Here is a 14,585-nt window from a genome sequence, read left to right as displayed (position 1 = left end):
CTTGCATCCCAGGGATGAATCCTACTTGATCATGGTGCACATTTTTTTTGATATGTTTTTGTATCCAATTCGCCAGAATTTTATTGAGGATTTTTGCATCTAGGTTCATTAGAGATATTGGTCTGTAGTTTTCTTTCTTTGAAGTGTCTTTGTCTGGTTTAGGAATCAGGGTGATGTTGGCCTCATAGAATGAATTTGGATGTTCTCCCTCTTTTTCTATTTCCTGAAATAGCTTGAAAAGTATTAGTATTAGTTCCTCTTTAAAGGTTTTGTAAAACTCTGCTATATAGCCATCTGGTCCTGGGCTTTTCTTAGTTGGTAGTCTTTTGATGGTTTCTTCTATTTCCTCAATGGATATCGGTCTGTTTAGGTTGTCTATATCCTCCTGACTCAATCTAGGCAGATTATATGACTTAAGAAATTTATCGATGCCTTCACTATCTTCTATTTTATTGGAGTATAAGGCTTCGAAGTAATTTTTGATTATCTTCTGTATTTCTGAAGTGTCTGTTGTGATATTTCCTTTTTCACCCCGTATGCTAGTAATTTGAGTTCTCTCTCTTCTTCTCTTCGCTAGCGTGGCTAAGGGTCTGTGAACTTTATTTGTTTTTTCAAAGAACCAGCTTTTAGGTTTGTCAATTTTTTCAATTGTTTCTTTTGTTTCGATTTCATTAATTTCAGCTCTGATTTTAATTATTTCTTGCCTTCTACTTCTTTTGCTGTTGTTTTGCTCTTCTTTTTCTAGGATTTTGAGATGAAGTATGAGATCATTTATTTGTTGGTTTTTTCTTTTTTTAAGAAATGAACTCCAAGCAATGAATTTTCCTCTTAGAACTGCTTTCAATGTGTCCCATAGATTCCGATATGTTGTGTCTGTGTTTTCATTTAATTGTAAGAATTTTTAAATTTCCTCCTTGATGTCTTCTAAAACCCATTGATCATTCAGTAACCTATTGTTCATTCTCCAAGTGATCCATGATTTTTCTTTCCTTCTTTTATCGTTGATTCTCAGTTTCATTCAATTATGATCAGATAAGATGCATGGTATTATCTCTACTCCTTTATATTGTCTAAGAGTTGCCCTGTGACATAATATATGATCTATTTTTGAGAAGGATCCATGTGCTGCTGAGAAAAAAGTGTAACTGCTTGATGTTGGGTGGTATATTCTATATATGTCAGTTAATTCTAGGTTGTTAATTGTGTTATTGAGTTCTATAGTTTCCTTATTCAACTTTTGTTTGGAAGATCTGTCCAGTGGTGAGAGAGGTGTGTTGAAGTCTCCCATGATTATTGTATGGTGGTCTATTAGACTCTTGAACTTGAGAAGAGTTTGCTTGATGAACATAGCAGCACCGTTGTTTGGGGCATATATATTTATGATTGTTATGTCTTGTTGGTGTATGATTCCCTTGAGCAGTATGTAGTGTCCCTCTTTATCCCTTTTGATTAACTTTGGCTTGAAATCTATTTTATTTGATATGAGTATGGACACTCCTGCTTGTTTCTGCAGTCCATATGAGTGATATGATTTTTCCCAACCTTTCACCTTCAGTCTATGTATATCTTTTCCTATCAAATGCGTCTCCTGTAGGCAGCATATTGTTGGGTCTTGTTTTGTGATCCATTCAACTAGCCTGTGTCTCTTATTTGGTGAGTTTAAGCCATTAACATTTAGGGTTATTATTGAGATATGGTTTGTTCTTCCAGCCATATTTGTTTATTAATGCTACTAAACCTGATTTGTTTTCCTCTTTGATTATTTTTCCCCCTTTACTGTCCTACCTCCCACTGTTGGTTTTCATTGTTGTTTTCGATTTCCTCTTCCTGTAGTGTTTTGCCAAGGATTTTTTGAAGAGATGGTTTTTTAGCTGCAAATTCTTTTAACTTTTGTTTATTGTAGAAGGTTTTAATTTCATCTTCCATCCTGAAGCTTAATTTTTCCGGATACACGATTCTTGGTTGGAACCCATTTTCTTTTAGTGTTTGAAATATGTTATTCCAGGATCTTCTAGCATTCAGAGTCTGTGTTCAGAGATCAGCTGTTTTCCTGATTGGTTTATCCCTAAATGTAATCTGCTTCCTTTCTCTTGTAGCTTTTAAAATTCTCTCCTTATTCTGTATGTTGGACATCTTCATTATAATGTGTCTAGGTATGGATCTCTTATGATTTTGCACATTTGGCGTCCTGTAGGCTTCTAGGATTTGGGATTCTGTCTCATTCTTCAAGTCTGGGAAGTTTTCTTGTATTATTTCACTGAATAGATTGTTTATTCCTTTCGTTTGGAGCCCTGTGCCTTCCTGTATCCCAATGACTCTTAAGTTTGGTCTTTTGATATTGTCCCATAATTCTTGGATGTTCTGCTCATGGTTTCTTAGCAAACTTGCTGAGCTGTCTATGTTCTTTTCAAGTTGAAATACTTTGTCTTCATTGTCTGATGTTCTGTCTTCTAAGTGATCTACTCTGCTGGTAGTATTCTCAATTGAGTTTTTAAGTTGGTTTATTGTTTCCTACATTTCTAGGATTTCTATTTGTTTGTTTTTTATTACCTCTATCTCCCTGTGAAATTGATCTTTTACTTCCTGGATTTGTTTATGTAGTTCCTTTTCAATGTGATCTTTCATTGTCTGATTTTGCTGTCTCATGTCTTCCTTGAGACTCCAGATCATCTGAAGCATGTGTATCCTGAACTCTTTATCTGATATTCCATCTGTTGCAGCTATTACCTCTTCTAAAGTTGAGTTGACCTGCATTGCTTGTGGCCCTTTCTTTCCTTGTCTTTTCATACTGCTGGCGTTTCTTTCTGCTTGGTGAAACTGTTGTGTTTTTGAAATTTTCCCTCTATTTATTTATATTGCTCTTGTATAGTTGAAAAATCTCCCTTGCAGGGCAGGTAGTGGCTGTGATCCTCCTCCAATTGGGGTGATCTGTCTACCATGCTGGTGGGCCGCTAGGTCTGCTCTGCCAGTCGGTCGAAGGTCCGCCTACTCTGCAGGAGCGTGGGGCAGCTCTGTCACTCCACAGGCTGCTGCGCCTGATCTGCCGGTGGTCACAGTCCCGTCTACCTTACAGGCACTGGGGGAGTGGGTGGGCCTGCCCCTTAGCAGGCCGCTGGGCCTGATGTGCTGGTGGTCAGAGTTCCGCCTAACTTGCAGGCATGGGGGGAGGGGGCGGCTCCACCCCTTAGCAGGCCGCTGGACCTGATGTGCTGGTGGTCAGAGTTCCACCTAACTTGCAGGCACGGAGGGAGGGGGCGCCTCCTGACCTCATTCTTGACCTTTTGTCTTAGCTTTCCTCATCTCTGTCCTACACTATTTCTAGATTGAATACCATAGAATTTAAATTGGTGATAACAGACCCTCACTTAGTATTGATGATTGTTTCATATATTTGGTATGAATTCTTTCATCTAATTTTTAAAAATTTTTAAAAGTATTTCAAAACTTTTCTTAATTAAAGGCCTGTGTCATATGAAATTGAAACCAAAAGAACCAAATTAATAGTGTCACAATAAATCATTTTTCTGTTCAGTTTTTAACTGTCAAAAGGGAGAAATAGAGCATAAAAAATGTACTGGAAAGGTAATAAGTAGAGGACAATAATAGGTGGAGAATAATAATGGGACAATAATAATTGATTATTTAAAGAGACAGAGGATGATAATGGTTGATAAATTTTCTTCAGTTACTTTTCTTGTCTGTCCTCCATTTGAAGCTATTTTCTTCACTTCTGTCTTTTTGAATGCCTTAAAAGCCTTTCTCTTTCTTTAATGCCTTAAATGTACTCTGGGTCATCCTATCATTAGGATATTCATTGTTTTTCTCTCTTATCCTTATGTTTATAACTTTGGTGTATCTGAGTCCACCAGTTACCTTCCAGTAGTCAATATTCACCTCCTCTTCTTCATTGGGAATTTGGAAACCTAGAAGTAAGGGAATCAATGTCTGCTTCCCTTATTGCTATTTGTGGCTCTATTACTAAAATAAGGCAGGTGATAAAAAGAAGAAGTGTATGATGATTCCAAAGTTATTTCTGAAAGAAGATGGCTGAAGTGCAGACATAACATCAACCTTATAAATGGGATCTCTGGTGGATAATCACCAATATGAAAAGAACCTGCAGTACTTGGGTCATGTGGAGCCAACCTAGGTATATTTAACAAATTTTAAATGAAAAAAAAAATCTGTGTTTCACATCAAACATTTTTCACTAGACATCATTGCCATTTACATTTATAACTAATATCAATTGATACAGACTTTACTTTTTTCAGAAATCAAATGTGTTGCTACAAGTAACAGAATATGTGTTACCAGCTTAATGGAAATTGTCCAGCAGCACATGGCAAGGACTCACTCTCTGAAAAGAAAGTGACCACGACACTCAGAGTGACCAAGAGGTCTTTATTGTGGCAGTGTCTAACAGAAAAGGAAGAGAGAGAGAGAGAGAGAAGAGAAGAAGCAGCAGCAAGAGGGAGAGGAAAGCAATGTGAGAGAGAGAAAGAGAGTGAGAGGGGAAAGAGAGAAAAAAGAGAAAGAGAATTAAAGGGAGAGTGAGAGAGCAAAAGTGAGAGAAGAAAGAGAGAGGAGCCTAGCAGGAGAGAGTTTTTATAGCCAAAATCTAATAGGGTCTTTGGGCCTGCAAGCTGCCTTGTTGGCATACAGTGATTGGATCATACAGCAGTTGCTAAGGGTGTTATCTTCTGGTCTTAGGAAGACTGGGCAGGGGCTAGATGTAGGTTTCCATTGCACCAGACAGGTGAGAGTTGAGTGTTCAGCCTTGAGTGGGGTTGAGTGTTCAGACTTGAGGCAAACAAGCGATAAGAAACCAGATGGATGAGGGTCGGGTTTTCAGCCCACCCTGCAGCTAACATTTGTTCAGCCTGCTCTGCAACTAACACAATCCTCCATGGACCTCTTACGGTTTCCCCCACCTCTTTCTTTTTTAATTTCGACCTCATAAGCAATAGAAATTCAAATTCTATAATGAGAGAGACTGTCTTACCTACTTTGCTCCCTGTTCTTTGGACTCTAAGTTGGCGTAGAGTCATTTGTCTACTTTCACCAAAAATGTAAGTTCCTGCTTAAAAAATAATAAATAATTTCTTTTTAATCTTTTCTTTACAATCTTGGTTATAAAAATTTTCTTATCCAAGACAGTATCCCAGAATAAAATGTAAGTACATTTCTTTAACTTCAGAGGGGTAGAGGTTCAGCTGGGCATTCAAGCAGGCAGCAGCAGCCAGTCACTTACAGCCCCTGTCATTTCCTGTTCCAGTTTTTTAAACCTTAGGCTTTTCTGCAAGCACATGACTCACATGGAGATCCTTTTGCCAATCAAGAAAGATCAATTTAAAGGAGCTAGACATTGATATGCAACTTGGCTTGCATGAAGGCCATGATAAATTGCTAACTACATATCATTCATTTTGTTCTAATTCTTGTTCTCAGCAGCTGGAATCATTTTTCCCTTTACTTCAGGAACAAAATAAAACCAAGTGTCAAGAAGCTCAGTCTTTCTTTCACTGTCTCGGAATCCCACTGCAGAAGCCCAAGGAAGTTTAGGGAAGGAAGTGCTACAGGGTGCAAAATATTTACTTGGATACACAAGAAATGCTGTGAGGAGACCCTGGCCCTGCTGCTCTAGCCTGTCCTGAACACTGCTGCCCTGTGCTGGCCTGGGCTCTCTCTGGGACTCCAACACAGCAGCCCATGCCCAGCCTGGTGCCTCACCATGGCAGGCAGGCACTACCTCAGAAAGCTCTAGGAGGCTATCCTTTCCTATAGGTTGCCCAGGAGGGACACACCTGGGGTGCAAGCTTCTACAGGCACCCTGAACCTGGTGCAGGTCCTTGGGGGCTCATGGCTCCTGGGGCATTAGGAGCTCTTATGCATGTCCCTCAAGCCCTGAAGTGCAGCAGGATTTGGAGGGTCCCAGAGCCTGTGCTAGAGCCAGGCTGTGAGGTGGAGCTTTATCTGCCACTTGCCCCTGCTTTGCGCATTCACAAGGCTGAGTTCCACCTCCGCTCCATAAACCAGTGGAAAGAAACTACAGTATTCACAAGGAAGCCTCTCAGGCCCTGGAAGGCCTAGATAATTATTCATGAGGAAGTGTTGCCCCACCCAGGAAGGCCTAGATGATTATTCATGAGCCTGATTATTTGGGCTGGAAAAGGCCTCAGGAGTCCAGGTGAGAGGGAGGCATCTACCAGCTTAGGAGAGCCCTATCCAGAGCCCTGGTCTCTAGAGAAAGGTCACTTGGGCATTGTTAGTCCAAAGCTCATTATTTTAACAGTTTTTCCACTCTTACATGAGACTTTAACTTTAATTTTAAAGTTTTTTCTAGGGTCCAAACTTTTCTGAGGACAAGAGGAAATGCTAGGCAGAGAAAGAGGGAAAGGGGAGGCTATAGGTGGACTTTCCACAAGGAAAAATTCCACACATTACAAGGATATGGAGAAGGAAACAGAAATGCAGTGCAACATCCACATCCCACTGTATAGCAACTTTAAGATTCAATTTTGAGTTGTTGCAGGAATGGGCCTGTGTGAGGACACAGCAGCATGTTTAGTCCTGAGGCAGGTAACCAGGAGCTGTGCACTGGGAGGAAGCACCTGTGGAGCTTGGGGCATTTTCTTGACCTGGCCAGGTTCTCTCCAGCTATTGGCATGATGCAGCTTGGGAGGCTGAGATAACCAGTGCCTGGTGCAGTTTAAGAAATGAGCCACCAGCCCCCGCCCCCCGCCCCCGAATGACCTGTATTCCTCTTTCACCTTATGGAGGATTTGCCTTCTGTAGACTTCAGTCTTCAAACAGGCCAGGTTAGCCAGTGTAGCAGAACTCAAGATTGGCCAATCACCAAAATGAGTCAGGTATGCAGAGCACTCACTGGCTGTGCTCACCTGGTGAAAACTTAGGAAAAGCTTTGTTGTTGTTCCTAAAGGGATTTTAAATCTCATTAAAGTGAGAACTCACTCTTTCACCTTTTGACTCTGAGTCCCTCAGCTTCTAATCCTGCAAGATGCCTAGCACATGGCAGTGGTCTAGTGAATACAGAATGAGTAATTGAAGTAGCATGAAAAAGAAGATCTTTCAAGACCAAAAGAAAAGTAATAAATATCCAGCTCCTATAGTGGAAACCATTTTCTCTGAATGAGCATGGAGTACCAGAATTATTAGGGCCAAATGGAATTTGTTAAACTAGTGAATAATAATTTATTAAAACAAGCTCTGTGACAAGTCTAAGTCACAGGGTGAACTTTGGCAAAGAAAATTCCCCTCACTTTCTTTTTCCTTATGGATTTATGTTTTACTTTTAAATTCATGATTTTCTTTCTTTGTTTCTTTGTTTCTTTTTTTTTTTTTTGTTACTGGAGATTGAACTCAGGGGCACTCAACCACTGACCTACATCCCCAGCCCTATTTTTATATTTTTTTAATTTAGAGACAGGGTCTCACTGAGTTGCTTAGCACATCTCTTTTATTGAGTCTGGCTTTGAACTCATGATCCTCCTATTTCAGCCTCCCAAGCTGCAGGGATTACAAGTGTGCCACCATGCCAGAATTAAGATCCATTTTAATTAATATTTGCACATGCTGGAGTTTAAGGTGGAGGTTTGTTTCTTCCCCTCCCCTTTATTTTTTTACCCACACCCTTTCTGCCTGGGATGTCCTCTTGGTCTAACACTATTTTATGAAAAGACTTTCCTTTATTCACTAAGTTCACTTTTCCATTTAAAATAAAATGGTCAAATTAATATTGGAGAAAATCTCTGTTCCTTTGAGCTTTATTAATCTTTCAACCCATTTCTCCTAACATACTCTCCATTTGAGCAAAGTTACCTTTCATATAATATATATGTAAAGAAGGTCATCTAGTCGAAATTCAGAATTCTTGTGTTGGATATAGTTCAGTTCATGGGATTTTCCCATGAAAACTATGGGGAAATGTGCAGAAATTCTTAGTATAAAAAAATAAATCCTTAGTGTATCAAGCATGACTTTTTTGGACAAACGTAAAAAACTGAGTTTTGCTTCACTTGGAATGGGCAGAAAAAGAGTAGGTCTCAATAAACAAAACAACAACTAGTTAATCTTTGTTTTGGATTAACACACAGAAGGGGTAAAATAGTAATTGTGCCACCATTTAAAATAGAGTATTTGAGATGTAGGTCAAGATGTAAGCCTGGAGTGAATGTTTTTCCCCACACAAAAATCTTGACTCTCAATATGATCAATAATGCTTGTCAGAGAGACAATATATCAAACAAGGGTAAATGATATGGATGCCCTGTGAAGTTTCAGATGCTTGTGGATCCAGTATGCAAACAAATACATAAGCAAAACACATTTGAAAGAGTTGTATTCTTCAAGTCCAGAGTTGGAAAGTCTTTTCAGTTTTAAGATAATGAATCAGAACAAAATGATATAGTATACATAAGAACAATTCTCTGAGAATGTGTGAACTCACTTCCTTGGGCTATCAGCTTGTGAGATTTCAAAATTAAGCATGGCTTATTCTTTAGTAAGAGACCTCCACAAAACCATTGCTCAAAGGGAGGAGAAGCAACAGTAGCAACAGAATATAAGAGATTAAAAGTGGCCTGGTTATTTTGAGAAAATGTTTTGGGTATTTTTCTTGAAGCAGGCTTATTTTAAATTGCCAGAAAAAGACACAACCATGTTCAGACACAAGCAAGTAAAAAGCCCAACACCTAGTGAAGTACTGGTCACTGCATCATAGTAGAGGATGTGAAAACAAAAAGAAACTTTTACTTTGGAGAGTCGGTCTAGAAAAACTCCTACATAGTGAATCAAACATTTTGTATTTTTAAGTCACACTTCTGCCACTGAATATCTGACTATTCCTGGGTTAGTCAAGGATTTTTCTAGATCTAGATTTCCTCACCCATAAAATTTAATATTTGGACTAGATGACACTTAAAGTTTCTCCTACCTCTAAAATTTTGAGATCTCTTCCTAGACTATAAATTCTTTCTTCCTATAGTGTTTCTCCATTGATTCTGCAAATATTTATTGTGGCCCTATTTTGTTCCTGTACTGTGACACAAAGGGTCATATGTTATATGATTTAATTTATGTGAACTGTTTAGAGTAAACAAATTCATAGAAATGAAGGTAGATTAGTAGTTACTAGGGGCTGAGAGTAGAAGACATTGAGAGTGATGATTAATGGGTTTGGAGTTTCTTTTAGGAGTGATACAGATATTCTGAAATGATAGTGGTGATGGTTAAATAGTAAAGAATTAAATGGATATATACAACTTTTCCCTTATTTTACCTCACAGTATATTGCCAGTACATAAAGGCAACTGTGATAGAGTAAATTTTGCAATGGGCACATAATCTGAACTTGACTGTGATGATAATGGGAATCAGGAAATCATTACTTGAGAAAATACAAAGGGAGATAGTAGATTAATGTTCTAAATGGTTCAACATTTCAAGTTAGGGAGTAAATTCACATCCCAACACCAGAATGTATGAGGCACCACTAAGGTTTCAGAGAGAGTTGTTATCTGTTCAGGGAAACCCAGAATTTGTGAGTTGCCACTAAGATTTTAGAGTGGAGTTTTATCTGGTCAGAGAAAGCCAGGCAAGGGTGAGTTCAAGTCATAAGCAGGCATTCCAAGCAAGTTTAAAACATGAAAATATGGGTATACTAAATAGAAATCCTAATATTTTACAGAAAAAAATGAATCTTTTATAACTTTTTACAAGATGGCTCCTGATCTTAAGAGGGAACTAGGCTGGTTTTATTATCTGACCATGTTTTTTTCCTCTAGAAGATGATATTAGGCCTCTTATGCACTATATTGCTTCCTTCATATTCCCCAGGGATCATTCTTGAATCTACCTTTAAGGTTCTCAGCAGGTGTATGTATGTATGTGTGTGTGTATATATATATATATATATATATATATATATATATATATACATATATATATATATATATATATACACACACACACACACACACACACACATACACACACAGCACACAGAGGGGAGAGAGAGAGAGAGAGAGAGAGAGAGAGAGAGAGAGAGAGAGAGAAAGAGAAAGAGAGAGTCAGTCAAAATGAGGGGATATTATATTATCTCCTCAATCAAGTAAAGATGGACAAAACCAGGCCTGTCTGGATACCTGATCCTGGGTGTGTTGGTAAAACTTGGTCAACTTGTGACAATGTCACAGGAAGATGGGTGCAGCTTCTATGTCATGAGGCTCTTGGAAACACCTGGTAGAAGAAAGTGGTTGCAAAGGAAGTGATATCATCTCACTCTTTTCAAGGAAGTGACCTCACCACATTTCCTTCACTATGGAACTCACTGAACTTGGAATCCAGGTAGCTAGGCATCCAAAGCAAGACACAGTCCCAGTCTTCTCACTTGTCTTGAGTTACCACATACAGAGTCATACTTTCTTGGTATCTACTGATATGTGGATAGACAAATGCCATGAAAGCACTGAGGAGGGATCTTTCCTTAGAATGAAGGTACAGGATCATTACTGGGACATGACAACTGTGGTGAGTTTGCCCAAGGAGACCAGAGTTGAGACAGGAGAGGCACCATCAGATGACACTATGGATAGACAAAGACCCTCCCCAGGTGTGTGGGTGTGGGTATGTGTGTTCATGTATGTTTGTGGATGTGTGTTTGAACTTGGGGTTTTGTCTCATAATACCTAAGAATATGGAAGGAAAACTATTTTTTTTTGTTTTAATTGATTTTTGAGTAGTGAGTCATTTTGCTAATAGTTACTGATTCTTTGTTGATATATCCTTCTTCATCTGTCATCCTAGATAGAAGAAAAAATAATGCATCACTGGATATATCCTGTCTGATGAAAACATTCCCAGCATTCATCCTGGCAGATTTATGAACAGACTGCTGCTTGTCTTGCAGATGAGGAACTCCTACTATGTTCACAAGTCTCAGTATTGCTCCTGAAATTTGGCCACTACCAAGAAGGTACTTGTGGCTTTGTGTGAAGATGTGTATCACCTCTGAGCCACCTGAAATGGCCTTCTATTGGCTTGGTGAAGGGAATGTTGAGCATCACTGTGAAACTAAGAAATTACTGTGAAAGGTAAGGTTTTAAGAGTAAAACATTGCCTGGATAGATAGAAATCCAAGTAGAATGAGCAGTAGAAGTAATTAATTGTCATAGTCTTGGTCCTGTGGAAAGTGTCTGCCCCTGGCTTTGTTCTTCTCTAGTTTTCTGTTCTCACAAGTGTGAGGTAGTGATTTGCCTCAGGCCTCTCTTTTGTGAAGCCTCAGGAAAAGTAGTTTTGAAATTTGGATGAAGGGACTTCATCTGTCCCTCAGTGGTAAGGTGCTTGATGTGAGGCACTGACTTAGATCCTCAGAATCTCATAAAAATAAATAAATATATTGTGCATCCATCCCAACATAAAAATATAAAAATAAAAAAATTTGGTGGAGTCTGTCAACTGCATCTAGTAAGACTTGTGACATTCATGAAGTGAGAATAGAAACCCTTTGTGTGAAATGAGATTTTACTGGCAATGAATTAGATAGGACATAGATAGTTGAGTTCTTCCTTGGTTCAAATACACACAATGAACCTACCACTCGTACCAACTAGGGCTTTACTTTGGAAAGAAGAGCACTATTAAGTTTCAGTCATTTAAACTTTCCTTATTTTCAGGAGGGGTATTATGCTTGTCAAAATCCTGTTAACTGTAAGTTAACAAGATGCCCCCTTTGCAACATTTTCTCCAATAAAACTATGCTCCTAGAGAGCTGAGATACTGTTCCCAAGCCCAAGGTTTTGGGGAGAGAGAGTTCTGGCCAGAATTATAAGCTTTGCTTTAATTGGATTAAAAATTGGAGTTGGTGGTCTTTTCTTTGTGTCATAATTTAACAGAAAATAAGGGGATATGTCTGAATCAAGCTGTGTCTTCTCAATCTAAGGAAGATGGACAAAACTAGGCCTGTCTGGAGAATTGGCAACTGGTGTATGGTATAAGTTTTTCAAGTTGTTAAAATGTCACAGGAAGATGGGTGCAACCTCCTTCTCATGGGGCCCTTGGAAACAACTGCTAGGAGAAACTGGTTGCCAGGGAAGTGACCTCATCTCACTTCTGTCCACTCAGTGACATCCCCTGGTTTCCTTGGCAATGGAACTCCCTGCAGTTGGAATTCAGATAGCTAGGCACCTAGAGCCAGACATGGTTCCAGTCTCCTCACTTGTTTGGACTCACCAACTACAGAGTCATACTTTCTTGAAATCTACTGATCAGTGGGTGGTGAAATGACACGAAAGCACTGAGGAGGGGCTTTTCCTGAGAATGAAGGTACAGGATCACTGCTGGATCATGAGAACTCTGGTGAGTTTGCCTATGGACACTAGAACTGAAACAAGAGAGGAAATTTTAGCTGACTAAGAGTATAACCAAACAGTCAGGTGACACTGGATGGATGCAGACCCTCTCCAAGGGTGTGTGTGTGTGTGTGTGTGTGTGTGTGTGTGTGTGTATGTGTTTGGTTAAGTGTTTGGATATGTTTTTTTTTTTTCTAATATTCCCTTGGTATGTGGAGGGATAAGCATTTGCTGCACTTTGAATTGACTGTATGTAGTGAGTCCTTTTGCTGAAGGCTACCCTTTTATGCTGATATGTCCCTCTTTCTTTGTCATTCTACTGAGAAACCAAAAGAATGCATCAGTGGATGTGTTCTGTCCAATGGAAACATTCACAGCACTTATCCTGGCTAATGAATAGAATGCTGCTTGTCTTGTGGATGGGGAAGACCTTCTTCATTTATTTGTTCCTCTATTCTTCCTGAAATTTGGCAACTACCAGAATGGTGCTGATTGATAGATGTAAACATGTTTACCAGTTCCAAGCCCTCTGAGATGGCAATCTATAGGCTTAGTGAAGAGAATGCTGAGCATCACTGTGAAACTCATAAATCACTGTGAAAGGTATGGCTTTCAGAGGAGAACCCTGAGTGGATAGATTAATATTTAAGCAGGATGAGCAGCACAAAATATTAATTGCCATAGTTTTAGTTCTGTCAAAAACTCTTTCCATAACTTTATTTTTGCCTATTGTTCTGTTCCCCTGAAGGGGAGATAGTGCTTTGCCTCAGGGCTCTCTTTTGTGAAGCCTCAGGAGAAGCAGTTTGGAAATTTGCATAAATGGGCTGCATCTCTTTCTCAGTGCTAAAGCACTTGCCTCACCTGTGTGAGGCACTGGACAAGATTCTTAGCAACACTTAATCAAAAGAAAGATATTGTGCATCCATCCAAAATTCATATTATTTAAAAAGAATAAAGAACTCTGGCTGGAGTCTCTCATTTGCATTATGTTAGGTTCCAAGCTTTCATGCAATGAGAAGAGGGACACTTTAGGTTCAATGAGTTAGTCCTGGTTCTGAAATAGCTAGAAAATAGGTGTTTGAGTTCTTTCTGGCTGAATTATACACAAGAAACCCACCATTGGCAGACACTAGTCATCTAATTTGTGTTGAAGGGCAGAATTAATTCTTGGCCCATTTTCATTTCCCTCCAGTGTGGCCTCAAACAAGTTATTTCCCCTCACCCTGATAAACAGTGTGAAGTCCCTGGCAGGCTGTCCTCACCTGATAAGACTGAAAGGCAAGAAGATCAGGGTGGAGACCACCAGACCAGATGTTTCTGACCCCAGGGTAAATGATGTCATGGAGAAAACTTGTGGTAACTGATGAAGATTGAAAGGGGAGTCAAAAGACCCCAAATTTAGTATAAATAATAGAGCTGATGAACAGGGATTCAGTCAGTCAGAACAAGGATGCACTCTAGCTGGAGAGCCTGATGAGGACTTGACATCCAATCACTTGTCATTGTTCCTGATCCTCTGAGTGATTCTCACCACTCTCAAAATTTACTGTTTTATATGTACCTCGGTGAGAGCCATAATTTCTCCTTATGACCCTCTCCTCAACTGGTCAGCCACTCCACTCCAGGAAAAGCCTGCCTTGGTTTTGGACCTGATCACCGTGGTCTAAATGAGTGCATCTGCTGGACATAAAGCCTAAGGCTTAAGACTTTTGAACTCAGCATGCAGAGGGAATGTCTGTCCTTAGCCTGTCATGATTAATTGTGTTTTGCAGTGTTTAAAATAAATCTAGAGTTGTTTCCTGTGAATTGATTAATCAAGAATTGTTTGCTGTGAATTGATTATGTCTATTGCAGTGCCTAGCATTAAGAATTGTCATTTTCTTGATTAAGAACCTATAGAGTGATACTGTATTGAGTAATTTGAGTGAATAAAGCATTGAAAGAGGCAAAAGCATGTAGACATTCTTTATTTCTCCCCTAGACTGCAATGTCACAATTTGGCCCCCCTCACGACAGTTGGCATACTCAGCAGTCAAGGAAACAGATACTTAACGTCTGGGAGAAATGTCTTGTCCTGCCTGTGTGGCAACCACATATAAAATTCAGAAACTTTTTTATAAGACAGTTAAACTTATTATAATATTTATATTGGCAATTATAGCAATAACCATAACAGGATATTAAACCTTCTGCAACAACAAATTGGTAATAACA

At 39.2% G+C, this 14,585-nt stretch overlaps 1 long non-coding RNA gene across 2 annotated transcripts in view; it reads left to right on the top strand.

Moving 5' to 3' along the window:
- The window catches only part of LOC144251367 (uncharacterized), a 47,726-nt gene extending 33,426 nt beyond the window's left edge, over positions 1–14,300 (top strand). The window contains exons 3-5 of one of the 2 annotated variants that reach the window (XR_013342673.1): positions 10,828–11,114; positions 12,145–12,378; positions 13,564–14,300. This is a non-coding gene — a long non-coding RNA (uncharacterized LOC144251367). The remainder of the gene's footprint in view (positions 1–10,827; positions 11,115–12,144; positions 12,379–13,563) is intronic. The other variant, XR_013342674.1, reaches the window with a different exon arrangement.
- Positions 14,301–14,585: the final 285 nt, after the last annotated feature.

The sequence above is a fragment of the Urocitellus parryii genome, assembly GCF_045843805.1.
Source record: "Urocitellus parryii isolate mUroPar1 chromosome 13 unlocalized genomic scaffold, mUroPar1.hap1 SUPER_13_unloc_13, whole genome shotgun sequence".
Taxonomy (NCBI): domain Eukaryota; kingdom Metazoa; phylum Chordata; class Mammalia; order Rodentia; family Sciuridae; genus Urocitellus; species Urocitellus parryii.
The sequence above is the reverse complement of the archived record's forward strand: the minus strand, read 5'-3'. Positions and strand labels throughout refer to the sequence as shown.